At 34.5% G+C, this 23,851-nt stretch overlaps 1 protein-coding gene and 1 long non-coding RNA gene across 5 annotated transcripts in view; one reads left to right on the top strand and one right to left on the bottom strand.

Moving 5' to 3' along the window:
- Positions 1 to 23,851, top strand: part of LOC126739778 (putative polypeptide N-acetylgalactosaminyltransferase 9) — a 501,736-nt gene that overhangs the window by 245,123 nt on the left and 232,762 nt on the right. The window lies entirely within an intron of this gene.
- On the bottom strand, positions 9,933 to 17,920 carry LOC126739923 (uncharacterized). Its single transcript, XR_007661733.1, has 2 exons — positions 17,870 to 17,920; positions 9,933 to 10,149 (listed from the first exon to the last, which is right to left on the bottom strand). It is a non-coding gene; the product is annotated as an uncharacterized LOC126739923 (long non-coding RNA).

Below are 23,851 nucleotides of genomic sequence, written 5' to 3' on the forward strand. Positions count from 1 at the left end.
TGAAACTTAGCAGTATCCTAGTTCCGTGCCCGTCTTTAATATTACAGGATAATGATTGACATTCATTATCCTCTCAAGAATACTCTTTCCAGTACATACAAGAGTCTGCCCCACTGCTATCGCTTAACTAACAGTCTCATCATGCATTGCATGATGAGACTGCATGCTGGGCATATTTCACCATCCGTGGTTTTTCTATCAAAACGATCTCACTTCGTTCTGGTATTTAATATTCCTCGAAAAGTAAAACCTCGTAGGATTCGAATACTAAAATCCTTCTTACGATGTAAAACAACTTTCTCATCATCTATCTTTAGCACGCCCTACTTGAAGCCTAACTTATTTTTCATTATGTCTATCCCGATGATTCCCTCATGGTGATATCAAAATTGACGAAAACATAGAAAAACACACAGCCACAGGCCTTCAACATCTAATAGTGTCAGTGTGAATTTTGAGAAATAGCTTTTAAAGGCTTAAAGATGCTCTAGCTAGAGTGAAACACAAGTAGCCATTTATTATATGTTGTGAGATAGTGACTAGTTTTCGAAATGACGGGAGTGGAACTAGCGTCTTCTGGGCAGTGTCTTCCTATGTGACCTGCCTTACGAAATTTCCATTATCCCATCTTCCGATCCTCATGGGTATATCCTCCAACCATCAGAATGATCATCTCCCTAATCATCCAATTCCTTAAGGTCAGCATCTTTTAGAAACAGTTGTCGGACATAAGCCTGGCCCTTATCCGTGTTGGCAACCTAACATTTAACGTTGTTTTAATGCAACGCCTATGTTGATGCAGCTACTGGCTTAGGAGTATGTGCTTTTAGTAAGGTCTGCCTCATTTTACCATCGCGGAGTACATCCAGGAATGCTTGAACTGCCAAACATTCCATGGTCCTTTCCTGGACAATATGTATCCTTTCCTGTGCAATATCAGCTTTAAATTCTTACAAGGATTTCCCTGACTTCTGGCACCGAGTTTTGAACTGCATGTGGTAGATATAATTCTAGTAGTGACGGGATATACCGCATCTTACTATGTGATCGTAGACTTCTTGTTTTTCTGCCGACATTCTGTAACAGCCTCAAGGATAACGTAACAGCAGTCTTCTGTTCCCTGGATGACCAACCGTTTGATTTGGGGCCGCTTCAAACTGACGCTAATGCATATTCAACGATGTAGTACCACAAAATCGAGGCGGCTTGATGCGAATTAGCTTAACAGATTCCGTAGACTGCTGAAGGTCCATATCGAGGGAGTTGACGTACAAGGTTGCAATTTTGTGTTGAATTTCCAGGATCCTGTACTCTACCGTGAATTAAAATACTCGATATACAAATATTTTGTCAAGTTATTTAAGTTTTAGTTTTTTTTTGTCGTTTATAAGTCCATTAAACAATAACAATATATGTCCATAAGTCCATTAAACATTAACAACAAGTATTTCTCATTAATACGACTTTTTGTTTATATATTTCCGATAAATCGAATTTTTACTTTATTAATTTACTTCTTTGCCTTTAACAAAAGTAAATTCCAATAAACGATATTTAATTTTCTCAACTGAACCAGAGGAAATAGACCAACCCCTCCTATCTCCCCCTGGAGCGTGGCCGCATTGAGATAAAACGCCATACAGAACAAACATTCGACGGTTTACTACGGAATGGAATGAATATGTGCGCGATATTTCCTCGACACCATAAGATTTTAATTGGATCGAATATTGAAATCGACTAATTTAATCCTGGATCGGTTTGAAGGGCCCTTAATTGAGTTAAGAGGTAGATAATGGAGTGGGAAGGCATAAAACGCACTGTACGGAAATCTGAATGCAAATAGTTCGGACGCTTGGACGATTAATTTACCTTGGTATTTAGTGAAAATTGAAGTTGATTGAATTCTATATTTACATAATAATTTTATTGCTGGAAAATAATCACTTATCTATAGTTTTTACATTCCTAGTAGTTTTATTAATTTTTTGTTATTCCAGGCAGTTGAGCATAATTTTTTTTAAACGTTTGCTAATTCCTATTGTAGACCACTAGAATCGTCCTTAAAAATTACTTCCGATATTATACCAAAATTTCCTATTATATGAAATTCAAAAGAGGGCCATTAAGAGATATTAAGTTCAAATTTGCAGCATCATGCGAACTTGTTTTACTAAATTTTGAAAAAAAAAGATGTGTCATATTTTTGCTATTATCTCGACTGCTATTTGTCGCACATGAGCAATTCATAAATCATTCTCTTCGCTATGAAATTACCTTGATGTTTTAGATATATAATATTTTGTTACATTTACAATAAAAAAATATTGAAGTATAACATATAACATTTTTATTTCATATGCGTTTCTTTTCAAATTCTCCAGTTTTTTGCTTTGAAGGCTTTAGTACCTTCGTGCAATTTATTTTTTTAAATGCAGATTGAAACGTGTTTACTGTCGATGATAAACGTACTTTCCGTATCCTTGGAGGTAGTCACTTTATTTCCCCAGGGGAAGCAGTCACCGCGGATATGCCTTTTCAATTTAAACAAATGATCTGCAGTTAAGATTAGCAAACTCGGAGTTCTACCTGTCAAAGTACATGAAAAAAGTCACATTCGGTCCGATCAATGAGCGTGCTTACTTGATATTCTAATAATTGATATTATACATAACTCCCAATATGAAGTAACCAAAGTCGTTATGGAAGTGGACACGTAGAAGATGTTCAGAGAAAAATTTATAATAGTAATGACAAGATAATGTCGGATTACGGTTAAGCAAGAGCTGTTCGTGGGCATTTTTTTATTGTGCGTTTTTCTTTGGGAATAATAAATTATACTTAATATGACTGATTTCTTCCCACAACAACAAGATGACTTTGATTCTTTCATAACACACAATCACGTTTTAGTTAATAACTGGAAAACTTTGGATTTTTTAATTTCGACTTGTAACTTAACTAAATTTCTGGAAGCAGAACGAAGTGGAAACTAGAATCTTCATTTAGGCATTGTACAAAAAACGCTCTCCTATTTTTATGCTATTGGTCACTACAACTTTTTAAAATCGGCTTGGTCATACTTGCAAAATGTTGACAAATTGAAAGGAAAAATATGGTCGAAAAAGTTTGAAAATTTTGTGTAATCACACGGATTTGCAATTGAATTTTTGTATTTTAAGCATATAGGTGACGCTGTAGAAGATTTATTTAAAACGTGCATGCATAGAAAATGAAATTCTAACTTTGACACTTGTAAAAACGCAGTATTGGTTTGATACAATTGTATTGATTGTAATTTGTTAAATTAAAGCGCGGCGCCCACTGAATTGCTTCACCTGTATTTAAATGAGGCCGCGCGCACTGAATCGGTTCGGTACGTTCGGTCGGTTCGGTTTTCTCCGGCACCGATCTCATATTGTGGAGAGGGCAACTTTTGCCGATTGCACCGAAAGCCTGCGACTATTTTAGCATTTTTTCGCACAGAGTGAGGAACCGTTTCAAAGAACTTTAAAAACCGTTGATTTGATAAACATGTCTTAACGAAATTTTAATCGAAGCTGTTCGCAATTTTAGAATATTGTATAATAAACAAAACACATATTATCATGATAATTTATAGAAAGAAAACGCTTGGGAGGAGGTATCCAAATTAATGGATGTTCTAGTAAGTGTCATTTACTATATCTTAAATCGGTGTTTTCGTTACTTACTGTTTATTAAGTTGGCATCATCAGGAGATTTTAAAACTCAGTTTTAATTATGTGAGGATGCCAACTTGGTTGGTGAAATGTACGAGTGTAAAAGTTCTCGTTTTGGTGTTAAGTGGTGTACAACTCTTGCTTTGAATATAATTTATATTTTTAAAAAAATACACAAAAAAGACAGCTTATTATATAGTTTCAAATGCACGTTGGAATGTTATGTTATCATTTATTTTATTTGACTCCATACAGGGTCTCCCACAACAAATGCCGGCTATCTATATCTCGTAAAGTAGAGTTCAAAAATTTTTAAGATTTAGTATACCAACGTTGAGACGCAGTTCTCTTAACGATACAACCATCCTCTTTAAAGAAAATCCAAAATCTCCTACGCTTTTCTACTGCTTCTACTTCAGCATAGGCTACTGCAATTATAATATCCTCTTCAGAATCTGAGGGAATGTTATTTTTTTTTTAAAAACGCTTAAACGGGAGCTTAATCACAATACTTCTATATGCTCGAATAGTCGAACCACTTTTATGGTCGGGACACACATGCTCGCAACGAGTCCGCACCAAGCACGCACCGTAGCACGGCCGTGTCTCGGTTGTGAATTGTCGTTCGTAATCATATGAAGTAGTCTTAACATGACCGCACCGTGCCCGTGCGCCGACTCCGCACTGAGTCCGCAACGAGCTAGAATAGTTTTGTTTTAAAAATCGACGGTGACGGACAACGGTGCGTTCCCGTAGTGATCATACAGCTGGAAATTAAAATGGAAATTGAAAAGCTATTAGTTTATAATAATTATTTTTAGCTATTTAGTTTTTAAATTTACATAAAAAAAGGTAACAAAGTTTAATTACCAATATTTTTACCACTAGATTCTAGATTAGCTGTTTGGGATTTTCGCCTTAGAAAAAAATTTTTTACGGCGAAGAAACCAAATAACTAGTAAAAAACATGAATTTGACACGATCTAGATTTTATTTACTATATTTTAGCGAAAAAGATGCAACATCTAAAAAAATTATTTAAATTGCCAGGGCTGTATTTTCCTGCCAGTCTACGCTGCCCTCTATAGAACTAAAGAAATCATTTAGTTGTTCTCGTATTGCGAATGCTGCATTTGTTGATCATTACCAAATTTCGAAAACATTTTTCTTTGAAATGAATTTAATGTACCAACCCAATTAAGTTTCGATCCAAACTAAATACTTTAAAGTGCGTCATGACGGTCCAATGCGATGCGGGATGCGGCCGTGTGTCGAAGATGTGTGTTTTGGGAGATAACGCACCGAGACACGGCCGAGCTACGCTGCGGGCACGGTGCAGTCTCGGTACGGATATCTGTGCCCCGACCTTTAAACGTCGTCGTGTCTTCGTTCTGCCGATTGTATGAGCGCTAGTTATCGACTGAACGGACCGAACGTGCCAAACCGACTGAGCCGACCGATTCAGTGGGCGCCCTTCTTAAGTTGTATTAAATTTTTTGCTGCAAAAATACACTTATATGTTTTTTACCTTAAATTTTGCAATAAAAAAGTTTTCAAAATTAGGATAATTAACATATGTGTTTTGCAATTATAAATATTGAATATTCACGAAAAATAAGCAGAACGTTAATTAAAACATTGTAACGTTTTTATTTTTTTTGGTTGCTTTTATAATTTAATATTGTATGAAAATAGTACTGATCGCGACATCTAGTGTAAAGTGGATTGATGGCATTGTACAAAATAAGAACTTTTATATGGCGTTAGTTGCTCTTCATTTTGAATTTTAAGCAATTTACTGGAATCAGGTTGTTTTTCTCTCTCTAACGTAATATTCCTATTTATCTGTCCTTTTTTATTGGTCACGTACGCCATGCTCAAGGATCAACTAACTTGATACGTATTGACATTTTCGATACTGGGCGGTTGTTGCGATTGTTTTTCCTGTAATTTGAATACTTCGCCTTTTGGGATTAGATTGATTTCCGTACTCGTTGCACTTAAATCTAAATAGGGCAACGTTGTATTCCTGTAAAACTGGCCCTGCGTGAGATTTTCCATCGAAGAGATACACAAAAATTTTCGTTTTGGCTTTCTTTCTTTGGAGTCATCTTCAGGTTAACAAGCTCAATTGCTTGAGGTTGGGATTTGACCTCATGGTTACCTCATAGCAACACTCAATACTCAACAACCTCATACAATCTTGAGGTAAGCTTGATTCCTATTCTTTGTAAAACGTTTTCTCATGGTTTTTAATGCCGCCATTTGTAAAGTTGCACGTGTTAATTTTAGGGTCTTATGCACGGTCTTAAGCTAGATCTTAAGCCGGATCTTAAGTCAGGTCTTCATCGAAGTATTAAGTATTAAGTCTTCCCAAGACAATTCCAAGCCATCCCAAGTGCTGTTCCCACTTTCCATCATAAATTGGAGCTCTATGAGAATTGTCATGATCAAGAAAGCTTCGTCAGCTGCTGAATTTACGCAGTGGGTTACCAGGTCAAACCAGATAAAAGGGATGTGTAAGCAATGTTATAATTTCTGATTTGTCATCGTTATTTGCATTTTGGGACTAGTCATATTGCCTAATTTACATTATATAATGGCTCCTTAATTTATTAATTATTGTCCAGTGATTAAAGTTATTTCTTGGCAATTTACAATGTAATGTATTTTGTATATCTACCTAAATAATAATAATTTATTCAATATCTTCTAATCTCACTATCCTAATTTTCATACAGTATTATACAGTGTGTGTCAGCCAAATGGAATAAATTAAGCTAATAAATAGACGAGAGCGTGTCGGAAAAAACGCTCGAACACGTCGATTGAGTATCAGATAACGGTGGCCAATACCAACTTGCTTAGTTTAAATATAACACCCTGTATGTTAATTAATTCTTAGATTCCTCAGATCTCTTTAGACATATTTTGTATACAATGTCCTATACCTATCTTTGACTGTTTCGGAAATATTAAGTAAAATTCAAAAAATAACATTTAGAAACGAAAATTATTTATTTGTCGAAAATTGTTACAACATATTCAAAAACTTATACATAATACAAATCTAAACAATAAGGTCAATGTAAGAGATGTGCAAAATGCTCGCCACTTACATCTTGGCAACACCCTACCCGTAAATAAAAATTTCTTCTAATGTTACTCAACATCTCAGGTGTGATCGATCTAATTGCCAGGGTTATTCGTCTTCGTAAGTCAGCTAAGCCAGTGGGTTTAGTTTTGTATACAATAGTTTTTACATATTCCCATAAGAAAAAGTCTAATGGCGTCAGATCGGGAGACCGTGCTGGCCATTCCATCGATCCTCACCTCCCTATCCACAGATCTGAAAATATTTGGTTGAGGTACTGCCGGACATTTATTTGGTAGTGGGGTGGTGCTCCATCTTGTTGAACCCGTATCATATTCGCCGGAACTTGTTGGCACTACATTATTTTGAAGCAGTTCTAAATAATTATCGCCATTCAAATTGCCCTTATTAAAAAAGAGACCTATGATCTGATCTTCAAAAATTCCTGCCCACACGTTAGCCTTTTCAGGGTATTGAGTATTGTCTTCTCTCGTCCAGCGAGGATTTTCCCTGGACCAATAGCGGCAATTTTGACGATTGGCATGACCGTGCAGAGTAAACGTGCACTCATCAGAAAACATAACACGTTCTAATTGGATCACATTGCTGTCTAACATTGTCATCATTTGTGATCTCCTGGGTGGAAATAATTTTATAGAGATGCATTTGGTTTTCTTTTAATATTCCAATAACTGATGAATAGCTAATATCGAGTACTGAGGCTGCTTTCCGAGTAGGTGTTTGTGGGTGTTCCTCAAACTCAAGCATAACAGCCAATTTGGTATCCTCACTTATTGCATTGACAGCTGCTTTTTTTACCTGCCTAACATGGCCCAGCTCGCGGAATTGCTTTTCTATTTTACTAATTGTTTCTGAATTTTTCGTGAAATATCCGAGCTACTTCCATTTGCGTCCGTGTATTATCTCCATAGCCAATCATCTGTAGAATTGTTATTTTGTGCATTTCTCTTAAATGAACCATTTTTCTGGCTTGTCGTTAATGAAATTCAAACGACTATAGCACTGTCGACTACTTCTGTCATGCAACATGAGTCAATATTAAGTCTCATTTTAAACCAAAGTAAACAACAATTTTTAATTTTTTTTATTCTCATATCAATAAAAAGGAGTGCTGAAATAGTTTTTGCTTGCTTTATCATTACCAAGACCTAAATGGGCAAGAAGTATTAAGTGAGTTGTAGAGAATCTTGAAAAATAAATAATTTTCTTTTCTAAATGTTATTTTCTTAATTTTACTTAGTATTTCCGAAACAGTCAAAGATAGGTATAGGACATTGTATACACAATATGTCTAAAATGATCTGAGGAATCTAAAAATTAATTAACATACAGGGTGTTATGTTTAAACTAAGCAAGTTGGTATTGACCACCGTTATCTGATACACCCTGTATAAAAGTTTTTATGAAAAAAATGCGCAACTATAAAAACCAATCGACGTATTCGAGCATTTTTTCCAACACGCACCCAACTATTTATTAGCTAATTTATTCCATTTGGCTGACACACACTGTATGTAAGCAACCGCACTGAAAGGTATATTTATTTTTATTTGATTTAGTACATCTTGTACAGTGTACTGTGCGTTAGGTTGCTGACTTTGGCCAAAGGCTAGTTACATACTAGCGGGTTATTGATTGTTATGTTTTACAACTGGAGCATAGAGTTTTGATTTCAGGGGTTGTACTTTCAACAAGAAACTGACTTATAATCTTTACAATAATTATTTATTTAGGTGAAAAGTTAAAGAATAAATATTGACCATAAATTGCATATTTCTTTAATATAGTAGCGTTAATAATTACAGCTTATTTTATGTTTTACTATGTGTCATATTTCTTAACATCCTTTTTGTTTATGTGAAAACCAGTTTGCCAGTTAAAGGCTCTTACAGCTGCACTTTAAATAAACACACCAAACTGGATAACCAAACCAAACCACCAAACTAGTTTTCTCCAGACTGATAACTTGTCTTTAGCATATTGTGCCACTCTATTAAAGACTCTTAACATCAATCCATTTTAATAAACAGCAAAAACCTAATAAAAAGTGGGTATAACATACACTAATTTTTTTATAAATTTTTCGACTTGTTGATAAAATCGTCCATTTAAAATAGTTTGCGTGTAAATTGTGAGAGACTGGATTATCAAATTTTCAAGATTGACCCTCCACTGCATAGGTAATTGACTATTTCTTAACTTTTATAGCGATAAACTGCAGTAGGGGAAGATAACATCTCCATACAAGATTTAAGATGATGCTTGCCCTATTGCATTGATCTTATTGTTAACTGTTGCATTCTTAAGGGAGATCTTCCAGATTCTTTGAAAAAAGCTATTATCAAGCCAATAAAAGAAACAGATCTTAGGCCAATAAGTATTCTGCCAGTACTATCGAAAATAATAGACCGATTTTTATATAACCAAATAGCTGCATTTATTGATAAGTTCCCATTAATTTCCGATTGTCAGTCGGGTTTCAGGAAAAATTTTAGCAGCACTACATGTAAAAATTTCCGACGATATTAGATTTAACGAGGAAAAAAAGGATCTAACATGTCTTACGTTGTTAGATTTTAGTAAAGCCTTTGACACTATAGATCACAACTTATTACTTTCCAAATTACATTTGTTATATTTTTTTTTTCTAAAGTGCAATAAAATGGAATGATGGTGGTGAAGCGATGAATGCCAAGTTAATCAAAGAAAAGAAGTACTAAAAATAGTGAAAGGTTTATGGCCTTAAGAGGGTCTCCAAAAGTTGTTTGATGCCCGGAGGAACTTAACCCCTCTTACCTGAAACGCCCAAAGAAGGAATCCTTCACAATGCTGCTAGCTCAAGCCGATGTGGGTTCTAGCTTCTTTCTCAACCAAATGAACCAAAATTTCTTAGGTAGTAACTACCCAAGAGTTACCCAACTAAATGTCAAAATCAGTATGGCGCCACCAAGTTTTGGATTTTATATAATCCCAAAGGACGCCCAATATTTATCAAAATTTATTTAGGCAAGTTCAAAACGAAACTTGGAAAACAAAATCAAAGTCAAATCAGTATACACTATTGTTTCCAAATTACCTATGATATTCCAACCTACTCAACTCAAGTGAAAAACAAATTAACAACAGAAAATAACAATTTATTTAAGTCTTGATTATCACAGAGAATTATGTTATGTTATTTATCGTTAAGAGGAATAATTATTTAAGTTGGTAATAAGGAACCACAACATCACACAAAAAATACACAATCAAAGTGTGGTTGTCAAAATAAAATAAATTATGTTACACCCAAACCTTTTGGGGAATGAAGCTTCAATTCAATTAAACTAATAACTTACATGGCCCGGTATATCCCGCCACGGACATTGACCTACGCAAAAAAAAAACTGACAACTGTTGAAGCTTCCCCACTTAAAATTACCCTTTATATTAGTTTACTCTAATATTTACTAGCTAATCTGAGAAAATTTGACATCTTAGGAGTAATCTGAAAATAAATAATATAACCCAAGTATATACTCGTAGTACTACGAAGCCGGCTGCGTCTTACCTCACAGGAGTCACTTGTCACATATATATCTACTCATATCAGTAATATTTAATAATAAAATAGCATCGATTAAATAATGTCAATAAAATTTTAAATAAGCTTATGTATGTATCTCAACTCGAAAGATAAAAGTCGTGATAATAAAAATAAAATAAAACAAGTGAATAAAAAAAAATGTTATGTTCTGTCACTTAGCTCCATACACAGCAGACTACTTCATATTCGAGACTCTCCCAGACATCCAATTCCCAGTCAAGGAAAACTGCAGGCTTCCAAGCTTCACCTCTTCCACTTCACAAGCTCTGGTAGTGGTCTAGGTTAGACGTTAGCTCACAGTTGCTTAAAATCTCCTTCTAGATTAGAGCCAGTAGAGTACATAACCCCAAAACGAAAGCACCATGTGACATGAAGAAATCAGGTCCGTACAAAAAAAATCCATTCAAAATCCATGTTATGTAGCTTTGCTAATTAAATTGTCCCCTGCCAATGCCAATCAGAACCGCTATTTTGCCGATGTTCGAGGGCACGTGAAAAATTATTAGGTTTTAAATCGCCATAAAGGCCAGTAAATTCAACAAAACAACAAATTATAGCATTACGCCCAAAAAGTTGATTTACTATCACCACATTTAGTCAATTATATCCCCATATGGGTAAAATTCACACGAATTGCAAAAAGAACTAAAGCACTCTTCACTTCATGACGGCGGTCTGGGAAAAGGGACGACCGCAGAGGTCAAACCCGTATTTAAGCAATCACGCACAAAGTGTATTGCCAATCGAAATATATAACAAAATAACTTAACTTTTTTTATAAGTACCATAAAACCTTTTATAAAAAATAAATAACAAAATTTGTGGCCCAAGGAAGTTGGCAATGAAAATATGTGTCACTATGACAATCAATTTCGATTTTGCCTAGACCAGCAACTTCTTGCTATCTTCCAAGAAAACTAATATTTACATTAGATAAAAAGAGACAAAAATTAGATAGGTCAGTCCGAGTAAAATCAACCAGCATATCTGGTATGGTCAAGCCAAAATCAGATATTGTACTATGAACAGTACAACATACACAATAATTGTACATGCCCAATTAATCATTATTCGTTATAAAATAATTAAATAAAGTATGGAATAAGCAATATGGGATATAATTTAAATTCTAAAATATTTCTTTAGTCCAGAACCGGGTTTTATAAGAGTATAAATAAAATTTCATTGACAACCAGTACAATATGAAGCTGAAATGTACAAAACTAAATGTGTCCTTAAAAAAAGAATACTGTAATTTGAAATGGCTAGAGAACAGAACTATGGGTTACTTGGGAGGCTATTACAGAGAGGGCATTACTAGTATCAATCATTAATATTTGTAAAATATCTATTTTGAAAATATAACTGTAATCAGTGCTTTTAATAAAGAGTATAAAATGCCAATTTTAACCTGTAACAGCTACCCTCTTTTTCCCCCAAAAAAAAATTTTTTCTAAAAAAAATTTTTTTTTAACTACTAATTTATAGGTGTATAGCCAATTAAGAAAATAATTACACTACCATCCAAATTAAATTTAATTATCTATTGAGTTAAGTAATAGGCAATGAAAATAAAAAAAATAAATTAAATAGGTAGCTAGTTTCCAACTTCATCATAATAAGGTTTAAGATCTTGCACATGCCAATTTCCTTTTGATTTCCCATGCATATCCTCAAGTTCATAAATGCAGTAACCCACTTTATTTTTTACCCTAAAAGGACCTTCAAAATTACCTGCCAACTTAGCAGTAAAATAGTTCCCTGCATCTGACAATGCATACAATCTTTTCCAAACTAAATCACCAATATTGAATTCTACATTTCGACGTCTTAAGTTATATTGATCCCTAGATTTCTGGCCTGCTTGTAATAATTTCTTCGATACAAATTCCCTTAGCTTCCCCAAAGATTCAACCCTTTTAATGGAATTCCCCTGAGATTGATCAGAAACTATATTTTGGTTAACGTCCCTATATTGAAAAAATTCTGATGCATGCAAAATCATTTCAGTACCATAGTTAATAAAGTAAGGCGTTTTACTTGTAACTTCATGAGTTGCTGTATTAATTGCACAAGCTAAAGCTGCTAGGTTTTCATCCCATATTCTATGATTTTCCGAAGCAAAAGCAGTTAACATGGATTTTAGTACTCTATTGACTCTCTCTGTAACATTAGGAGAAGGATGATAATTGGGATTATACATGATTTTAGATCCATATTTTTTTGCTAAATTTTGAAATTCTTTGCTCTTAAACTGTACCCCATTGTCAGACCTAATAACCTCTGGAACTCCATGAAAAAGAAAAATATGTTCCTCAAGAATATTGCATATTTTAGCAGAATTAGCCTTCCTAATGGCAAAGAAACGATTAAATTTACTAAATACATCAGTGACCACAAATATATACATATTGCCACGTTTACTCTTAGGCAAAGGACCAAATAAATCCATACTCACAACCTGCCAACAATGTTTAGGGACCAAATTAGAAACCATTAAGCCTGCTGGCTTCTTTTGTTCAGGTTTGATTTTCTGACAAGTAACACAATGTCTCACAAACCTTACCACGGTCGACCTCATCCCTGGCCAATAATACAATCTGCCTATCTTGGCATAAGTCTTATAGACACCTAAATGACCTCCTAAAGGCGAGCAGTGGCAGCTTGCAAAAACCTCGTGTCTCCTATCCTTAGGAATAACTAATTTCCAATAGTCAGCAGCGTCACGTAAATCTGGGTAATCTAACCTCACATATTTATAAATCTTGTCCTCACTAACTCTCCAAAGAGGAAAATCTAATGGATTTTTGACAATTCTATCTCTCAATTTAATATACCAAGAATCACTAGTTTTATGAAAATCATGGTTGGAGAACTAAACAGAATCACAATTTACCGGGACATTCCTCGATAAAGCATCCGCTACTACATTATCGCGCCCTTTCCTATGAATTATTTTATAGTCGAATTGCTGTAGCCTTAAAGCCCATCTCCCCAATCTACCTTGAGGATTTTTAAGATTATCCAGCCACTGTAAACTATGATGATCACAAATAACCGAAAACTTAGCACCTTCCAAATAACATCTTAATTTTTCTATACCAAATAGGACTGCTAGAAGTTCTCGCTCAGTAGCTGAATACAACTTTTCCTGTCGAGTCAAGGTACGAGATATATAACAAATTACATTTTCACGCCCATCATAAATTTGATATAAAACAGCGCCAACCCCATATCCTGAGGCATCTGTTTGCAAAACGAAGTCATATTCGAACCTAGGGCAAGTTAAAATAGGTGCTGAAATCAAGGAATTTTTAACTTTTTGAAAAGCTTCATCACATTTTACATCCCAATAAAATTTAGTTCCCTTTCTTAAAAGTTTGGTAAATGGTGCAATTATATCAGAAAAGGTAGGAATAAATCGACGATACCAAGAGAGCATACCAATAATTCTACGAACTTCTGTCACTGATTTTGGAGTTGGCATGTTAGTAATGGCTTCGACTTTGGAAGGATCCACAGAAATTCCATGACGATTTACTACATAACCCAAATATCTTAACTCGGCTCTACAAAATTTACTTTTTTCCTTATTAAGTGTAAGACCGGCCTCCTCCAAACACTGAAAAACATCTTTTAGAAGCTGTAAATGGCTCTTAAAATCTGGGCTTATTAGAATAATATCATCGATATATCTAAACACTGAATTCTGAAACTTGGGACCGAGGATGGTGTCGATCAACCTTTGGAAGGTTGCGGGGGCATTATGTAATCCAAATGGAAGTCTACGGAACTGAAATAAACCACGTCCAGGAACGGTAAATGCAGTATACTGCTTACTATTTTCCTCCAATTCAACCTGCCAATAAGCACTCCTCAAATCCAAAGAACTAAGATATTTGGCTCCGCCCAACTTATCCAAAATGGCTGAAATGTAGGGAAGTGGATATGCACAACGCTCGGATACAGCATTTAATTTCCTAAAATCAACGCAGAATCTCATTTTGCCATCACTTTTAGGCACCAGAAGAACCGGAGAGGACCAAGCTGAAGTAGATGGTTCGATGACTCCCAACTCCAACATCTTGTCAACCTCCTCATCAATGAGTTTCTGTTTGAAAGGTGATACAGGATAATACCTTTGCTTAATAGGCTCACTATTAGTGGTTATCTTATGTTTAATAACTGAAGTGCATCCCAGCCTATCCCCAATCTTTTGAAAGTAAGATGAAACTAATTTATCCAAAGCCAAATGTTCTTCTGCAGATAAATCTGCTTCACACTGAATCAAGGAAATTTCAGAATTTAAAGGTTCTTCAGAAAAATGCCATTCACCTCGACGCATGTCAGGAACAATACCCAAGCTTTTCCAGAAATCAATACCCAAAACCAACTCATGACGAATTTCTGGGACTATAAAAATGTCAATAACCCTAATAACTCCTTTTACACTTACAGGCACGCTAACAACGCCTATACATTCACACGACATATTATTAGCTATTGTACAAGATGTTCTCCTATTAATGTCCAAAGTAACTCCCAATATTTTCAATTTTTCCCAACCAGAACTACCCATAAAAGTCCTATTTGCACCTGAATCCAAAAGACCATAAAATTTAGACCCAAAAATTTCTACTGATAAATAAGGACATTCCCCTGGACCTACATGTGCTAATACATAGTCAAGTACAATTTTATTTTTACAATCCATGGTCGAATCAAAACCAGAAGCAAACCCTCGACCTAAGATTGGCTTCTCGAGCCGTTTCCCTGATTATTATGTCTATTACAATCTGGACAGTTTATTTTAGTAAAGTTATCTTTTCCACAGCCAAAACATTTTTTAATTTTTGATGTACAATTTTTAGCAAAATGATCTGGTTGGTCACATTTAAAACAAAGTTTTACTCCAGAATTAGCATTACCAAAATTATTGTTATTTTTGTTGCCAGAATTGTGATGATTTAGACCACTAGGACCTGTTTTAAAATAACTGTTCTTAAAATTATTAGAATTAAAATTTCTGTTTTGTCCATAACGATCTGAACCTTGGAATTTATTGTGGTTACTAGATCTTTGATTAAAATGTTGATTTTGTCCTGGCCTATTTTGATTATTAATATTATTATTATTTGCAAATTTATTTGTATTAACAAAAGAACTCTGATTTGAATGAGGTATATTCTGGTTATAATTACTTGAAAATCTATTATTATTATAGTTGGAATTTTGAAAATTTGAGTTTATTGATTCACAATTATTTAGATTGTCAAATTCTGTACTATTAAGTTTACTACTTATTTTAAAATTTTCTAAACTTGTCCTATTATATTGATAATCTAAATCAGGTTCGAGTGACAAATTGCCCTTCTTAGGTGGTTTAAAATCCTCTACCCTTAACCGAGTCTCCTCTAACTTTCTACACAATTCAATAAGTTCAAAAGGTGTATTTATTTCATGCAAAGTTAATCTTTCCTGATAAAAAGGTAAAATGTTTGATCTTAAGACTCTTAATCTTAACTGATCACCAACTGGAGTAGGCATTCTATCAAAAAGTTGAGACATAGCTGCAACATAAATACCAATTGGTTCATCACTACCCTGAGTTCTTTCTAAAATTTGTTTCCATAATTTATCAGCAAAGTGTGGAGGTACAAACTCATCTTTCATTAATTTAATTAAAGAGTCCCAATCTGTTGCATATCTAGATATTAAGTGATAATAATTTAAAGCTTGACAGTCAAAAAGATCAGAAGCTGAGTTGAAAAGTTCTGCCTTTGAAACACCCCTTGAAATAGATAGTTCTTCTACCCTCTGTAAAAATGCATTGAAGCTTAAACCTGACTTATTACCTGAAAATTTTAAATTCCATTTAAAAACTGGAACACTTTTGAAATAAGATGTAGATGGTTGCATATTGGTATTTATCGCAGTCATATTAACTTCATTTCGAGTAGGCGTAGAGTTATCATGAATAGAAGTTCGAGTTGAATCTAATAAAGTATTTACTTCAAAATTATTATCTAAGGGTGGATCAATGTTAGAGTCTGAAAGAAGTTTTATTTTATTTTCATACTCAGAAACTAATGTTGTAAGTTCAAGAAGTAAAGAGGACCTTTTTGAAGCCACCTCTTTATCGGTGTCTGTAATCCTATTTATTCTGCCAGTTAAATGAGCAAATTTTGTTTCTATTTTCAAATGTTGTGTAGTTGTGCCAGGAAAAGATGAAATTGAATCTTTTAACTCAGTAAGTTTATTTGCACAAATCGGAATTTCGATATCAGGGTCAAGAGTTGCTGAGCTTTGAACTGAATTGCCTGATTTTTCTAATTGTAAAAGGGAACGCAAACATTTACGCAAGGAATCTGCTGTACCAGAAGGGTCAATACCTCTAACTTTAACTTCATATTCCAGCTCATCCTTTTGCAATCTTTCTATTGTAATCTTATACATGTTGTACTAAAAAAAATTGACAAAAATCAAAAACAAATATATATGTACTATATGAATAGATAGGTCAAAATTAATAGGTTACCAAAATCAACTCCTATATTTTCCTGTAAAAATTCACCAAAAATTAAATAGAAGATTTTTATCCTATTCCAAATCCAAATATCATTTGAACACCTGTCCTAAAATTTCACCTTAACCTTAAAAAAAAATTGAAATCCAAAATATGAATATTAAAGTCCAATCCAGTGAAAGAAGAAAAAAAATTTTTGGGTAACTATAGAGAAAGAAGAGTAAGTTGGGGCGCCAGTGTTATATTTTTTTTTTCTAAAGTGCAATAAAATGGAATGATGGTGGTGAAGCGATGAATGCCAAGTTAATCAAAGAAAAGAAGTACTAAAAATAGTGAAAGGTTTATGGCCTTAAGAGGGTCTCCAAAAGTTGTTTGATGCCCGGAGGAACTTAACCCCTCTTACCTGAAACGCCCAAAGAAGGAATCCTTCACAATGCTGCTAGCTCAAGCCGATGTGGGTTCTAGCTTCTTTCTCAACCAAATGAACCAAAATTTCTTAGGTAGTAACTACCCAAGAGTTACCCAACTAAATGTCAAAATCAGTATGGCGCCACCAAGTTTTGGATTTTATATAATCCCAAAGGACGCCCAATATTTATCAAAATTTATTTAGGCAAGTTCAAAACGAAACTTGGAAAACAAAATCAAAGTCAAATCAGTATACACTATTGTTTCCAAATTACCTATGATATTCCAACCTACTCAACTCAAGTGAAAAACAAATTAACAACAGAAAATAACAATTTATTTAAGTCTTGATTATCACAGAGAATTATGTTATGTTATTTATCGTTAAGAGGAATAATTATTTAAGTTGGTAATAAGGAACCACAACATCACACAAAAAATACACAATCAAAGTGTGGTTGTCAAAATAAAATAAATTATGTTACACCCAAACCTTTTGGGGAATGAAGCTTCAATTCAATTAAACTAATAACTTACATGGCCCGGTATATCCCGCCACGGACATTGACCTACGCAAAAAAAAACTGACAACTGTTGAAGCTTCCCCACTTAAAATTACCCTTTATATTAGTTTACTCTAATATTTACTAGCTAATCTGAGAAAATTTGACATCTTAGGAGTAATCTGAAAATAAATAATATAACCCAAGTATATACTCGTAGTACTACGAAGCCGGCTGCGTCTTACCTCACAGGAGTCACTTGTCACATATATATCTACTCATATCAGTAATATTTAATAATAAAATAGCATCGATTAAATAATGTCAATAAAATTTTAAATAAGCTTATGTATGTATCTCAACTCGAAAGATAAAAGTCGTGATAATAAAAATAAAATAAAACAAGTGAATAAAAAAAAATGTTATGTTCTGTCACTTAGCTCCATACACAGCAGACTACTTCATATTCGAGACTCTCCCAGACATCCAATTCCCAGTCAAGGAAAACTGCAGGCTTCCAAGCTTCACCTCTTCCACTTCACAAGCTCTGGTAGTGGTCTAGGTTAGACGTTAGCTCACAGTTGCTTAAAATCTCCTTCTAGATTAGAGCCAGTAGAGTACATAACCCCAAAACGAAAACACCATGTGACATGAAGAAATCAGGTCCGTACAAAAAAAATCCATTCAAAATCCATGTTATGTAGCTTTGCTAATTAAATTGTCCCCTGCCAATGCCAATCAGAACCGCTATTTTGCCGATGTTCGAGGGCACGTGAAAAATTATTAGGTTTTAAATCGCCATAAAGGCCAGTAAATTCAACAAAACAACAAATTATAGCATTACGCCCAAAAAGTTGATTTACTATCACCACATTTAGTCAATTATATCCCCATATGGGTAAAATTCACACGAATTGCAAAAAGAACTAAAGCACTCTTCACTTCATGACGGCGGTCTGGGAAAAGGGACGACCGCAGAGGTCAAACCCGTATTTAAGCAATCACGCACAAAGTGTATTGCCAATCGAAATATATAACAAAATAACTTAACTTTTTTTATAAGTACCATAAAACCTTTTATAAAAAATAAATAACAAAATTTGTGGCCCAAGGAAGTTGGCAATGAAAATATGTGTCACTATGACAATCAATTTCGATTTTGCCTAGACCAGCAACTTCTTGCTATCTTCCAAGAAAACTAATATTTACATTAGATAAAAAGAGACAAAAATTAGATAGGTCAGTCCGAGTAAAATCAACCAGCATATCTGGTATGGTCAAGCCAAAATCAGATATTGTACTATGAACAGTACAACATACACAATAATTGTACATGCCCAATTAATCATTATTCGTTATAAAATAATTAAATAAAGTATGGAATAAGCAATATGGGATATAATTTAAATTCTAAAATATTTCTTTAGTCCAGAACCGGGTTTTATAAGAGTATAAATAAAATTTCATTGACAACCAGTACAATATGAAGCTGAAATGTACAAAACTAAATGTGTCCTTAAAAAAAGAATACTGTAATTTGAAATGGCTAGAGAACAGAACTATGGGTTACTTGGGAGGCTATTACAGAGAGGGCATTACTAGTATCAATCATTAATATTTGTAAAATATCTATTTTGAAAATATAACTGTAATCAGTGCTTTTAATAAAGAGTATAAAATGCCAATTTTAACCTGTAACACATTATATTGGTTTTCCGAGTAATATGATTAAATTATTTCAAAGTTACCTTTTTGATCGATTTTGTTGTGTCGTTATTAAAAATGAAAACAGTATTCTAAAATCAGAGTTTAACAAAATAGAAAAAGGCGTTTCTCAAGGTTCAATTCTATCACCATTACTTTTTTCAATTTATGTTGCTGCCATGAACAAATCACTAAAACACTCTCAAATTCTACAGTATGTAGATGACTCTTAACTGTATTTACCACTAAACTTTAATAATATTCAACAGAAAGAGCTAAATATAAATTTTGATTTAAATAATATTGCTCTATATGCACAAGAAAACAATTTAAAAATTAATCCCTCTGAATCAAGTAATGATCTGTCATTCAAATTATCAGATTAAAAAGCTCGTCAAAGACAATTTAAATATTAAAATTGGAAATGTTTTTATACCAATTACTGATGAGGTAAAAAATTTAGGAATGTTTATGGACTGCGAACTAAGATTTGAAAGTCATATCAACAATAAATTAAAATTGGCATATCTTAGATGTCGCGAAAAGGTGACACTATTTAAAGACAAATTTTTTGTTGAGATTCGACACGAAAAGGGTATACTTTGGCAATAAAAATGATGAATGGCACCTTACCTTTGGAATTTCTGGATGTGAGTGTCGCAGGGATCCCTGATTTCCTCTGGAGAACTTGACTGGATTCTGCTTGTTTCAAAGTATTCACTTAGATTAGATTTTCTTAAAAACAATGTAGACTTTTGCGAAAAAAAACTTGCGAAGAACTACCTTTTGAGAATTACTTTTTTAATATGCTTGGAGAGAGAGAGAGACGACTGGTGGCGCTTCAATCGCAAGACTGCTAAGTCGTCTGCGCATCCAGGTGCCAACCAAGTATTGCCAATGTATAAATGTAAAAATTTAACTTGAGACGCGGAAAAATAATTGTTGCGACATTTTCCGCCCACCAAAACAGACGTTTTTCTTTATATTACAAAAAATTTTAAATAGTTAAAACAAAAATTGCGAAAATTAATCATTTATTTACCGCTTTACATTTCACCAATATCTATCCAAGTAGTACAAAAAAAAATTAAATAGAGAGAGAGAAAAAAAAAACCCAAATTAACAACTTTGATACTAATTTCTAAACCTAAAACTATAAACCAAAAGTAGTATTTAAATGTATGAATGTATGAAGCTAATTTATTGGCAAGGGACACAACTTTACGATGGGCCGTTTGAACAATCCGTTCTGTGTTCGCACCGTGACTACTCGTATATGGCCATCATTACCGGGATGTACTTCTACAATTCTACCAAGTAACCAATTCATTGGATTCTTGGTTTCATTTTTTATGAGAACCAAAGCATTTATTTTAATTTCACTTGGTTTTTGGACCCACTTAGAACGCTGTTGTAATGTATGTAAGTACTCATGTACTAATGTATGTAAGAATTAGCTGCCATCTAGAGAGACGGTTCAATTTAAGAGAAGACATGTCTGGACTGGGACAAGTAGTAAGGGGTTCTAAGGTCAGAAAATGACCGGGGGTCAATGAAACCAGATCGTTGGGGTCTGAACTTTGAGGACAAAGCGGACGAGAATTTAAGATCAATTCGATTTGTATAAGCAAAGTATTTAACTCCTCATAGGTTAAGATTTGATCTCCAACAACACGGAACAAATGATACTTTACAGATTTTACTGCAGCTTCACTCAGTCCATTAAAATGAGGTGCAGCGGGGGGATTAAAATGCCAAGTGATTTTTAATTGCTCAGATGCTTGTTTGGACAAGTCATACAATTGGGTATTAGCACCAGTAAAATTGGTACCGCAATCGCTGTAGATATCGGAGCAACGACCACGTCTAGCGACAAAACGCCGAAAAGCCGCTATAAAAGCCCCAGAGGACATATCGGATACTAACTGAATGTGTACTGCTTTTACAGCACAGCAGACAAAAAGGCAAATATAGGCCTTAGACAACTTGAAACCACAATATCTTCCTAAAGATATGGTAATGGGACCTGCATAGTCTAACGTGACATGCGAAAAACACTTCAATTGTGAAATACGAAAATAGGGTAGATCTCCCATATAGGGGGTTTACGATTTTGGTTTAAGGCGAAAGCAGCGAATGCATTTTGATAAAACAGACTGGATGGCCCTGCGAGCTGAAAGTATCCAGTACTGTTGACGAAGTAAATACAAAACAGTATTAAATCTAGGGTGAAAATGTTCTTTATGAATATTTTCAATCAAAAGGTCAGTAAGTCGATGAGTACGGGGAAGTAGAAGAGGATACTTTGTCTCAAACGGGATATTGGCATGACGTAAACGTCCGCACACCCTGAGATAACCCTTTTGGTCTAAAAAAGGGGCAAGTTTGCGATATGGATTTAGTAAAAGTTTATTGTCGTATATATTCGATATTAATTGATCGAAAGAAGACTTCTGACATTTTTTTACTAAAGTAAGCAGAGCGTCTTGCATTTCGTCAGATGATAGTTTAGAGGCACAAATTCGAATCTATTTATTGCAACAATTGAAAATAAATTGGTTGCAATAGCCTATTATACGCTGAATTTAAAGTAAATTTGATTTGTCTTCTAGAAGTACGTCTAAAATGTTGGCTTCGATTACAAGTGAGAGAACAAGGGGTTTTTCCTCGCAAGACATCTGTTGGGTAATATCAAGAGACTTGGCAAAATTTGAATTTAATTTCCAGTCCGATTTAGGTAGTTTAAGCCATGTGGGACCACTAAACCACAATGGATAATTAACTAAATTATTTGGCGTTAAGCCTCTACTTGCGCAATCTACAGGATTGTCATCTGATGTAACGTGAAACCACGAAACATTAGGGATATTTTCTTGAATATGGCCTACGCGATTGGCGACAAAAGTCTTCCAACGATGAGGAGAACTCGAAACCCAGGCGAGGACTACGGCGGAATCGGTATATGCAAAAATAGCATTTATCGAAATTAAAGATGAGTAAGTTCTTATTACGAAAGCGAGAAGATCTGATAGAAGAGTAGCTCCTAAAAGCTCTAATCGAGGTAGGCTTTGTGATTTAAGAGGTGCGACTCGCGATTTCCCAGTTATTAGGAATGTTTCAATTTTATTATTACATAACTCGGTGCGCAGATACACAGCAGCGGCATATCCCGCTTCAGAGGCATCAGAAAATCCATGAATTTCACAGCATACACTATTTTGAGCGAAAATCTGTCTGGGCAAGACAATGTTTGATATAGCAGGTAACTCTAGCTTGAGCCAAGATCGCTGCCAAGAATTGATGATACGAGAATCAGGGATATCATCCCACCCTGAATTAGACAACCATAGCTTTTGCATCAAACACTTAGCGAAAAATGTAACCGGAGAAAGAAAACCCAAGGGGTCGAAAATTCTGGCAATCTCTGACAAAATGTGTCTTTTGGTGCAACTTTTGTCGGATGGTTGACATGTATATGAAAAAGTATCAGTTGAAGGGTTCCATTGGAGGCCAAGAACCTTTATAAGTGAAGAATTTTCTTTGTCAAAGGTTATGGGAATCTGACATTCCTCTTGCGAAAAGGACTTCAAGAGAGTGGGGCAATTGCTCGCCCATTTTCTTAATTCGAATCCTCCTGACTTCAAAATTCCAATAAGATCCTTCTGAAGAGAAACAGCCTCATGTATAGAGCAAGCTCCGGCACAGATGTCGTCGATAAACATTTGTTTGCGTAAAATTTCACAGGCATTTGGATATCTATGAGACTCCTGACAAGCTAGCTCTTGAACAGTACGTATGGCCAAAAATGGACTGGAACTTACGCCAAAAGTAACGGTGTTCAAGCGATATTCCTGAAGAGGGCCTTGGGAATCAAAACGCCAAAGCAACAGTTGAAAATCTCTATCCTTAGGAGTCAATAGAATTTGTAAATACATTTGTTTTATATCAGCCGAAAATACCACAGCATAAAAGCGAAATTTTAGGAGAATACTAGTGATATCAGGTTGAAGTTTAGGACCGGGAAGAAGACTTTCGTTCAAACTTATACCCTTCGATTCTTTAGCTGACGCATTGAAAACGACTCGAAGTTTTGTAGTAGATTTTTCGGGCTTAAGCACACAATGGTGAGGGAGATATGCGACAAAATTAGGTTTTTTTTTCGTCTTCTGCTCCAAGTAACATATCGACTGGAGCAGGAATATTAAAATCTCTATCACCAAGCTTCAAATTTGAAATATCGTTCCAATGTGGAGACATAATCTTAAAAGAGGGTATATCTGAGCAAATCTTTGGCAAAACAAAAACCTC

Source organism: Anthonomus grandis, chromosome 1 (genome assembly GCF_022605725.1).
Source record: "Anthonomus grandis grandis chromosome 1, icAntGran1.3, whole genome shotgun sequence".
NCBI classification, from domain to species: Eukaryota; Metazoa; Arthropoda; class Insecta; order Coleoptera; family Curculionidae; genus Anthonomus; species Anthonomus grandis.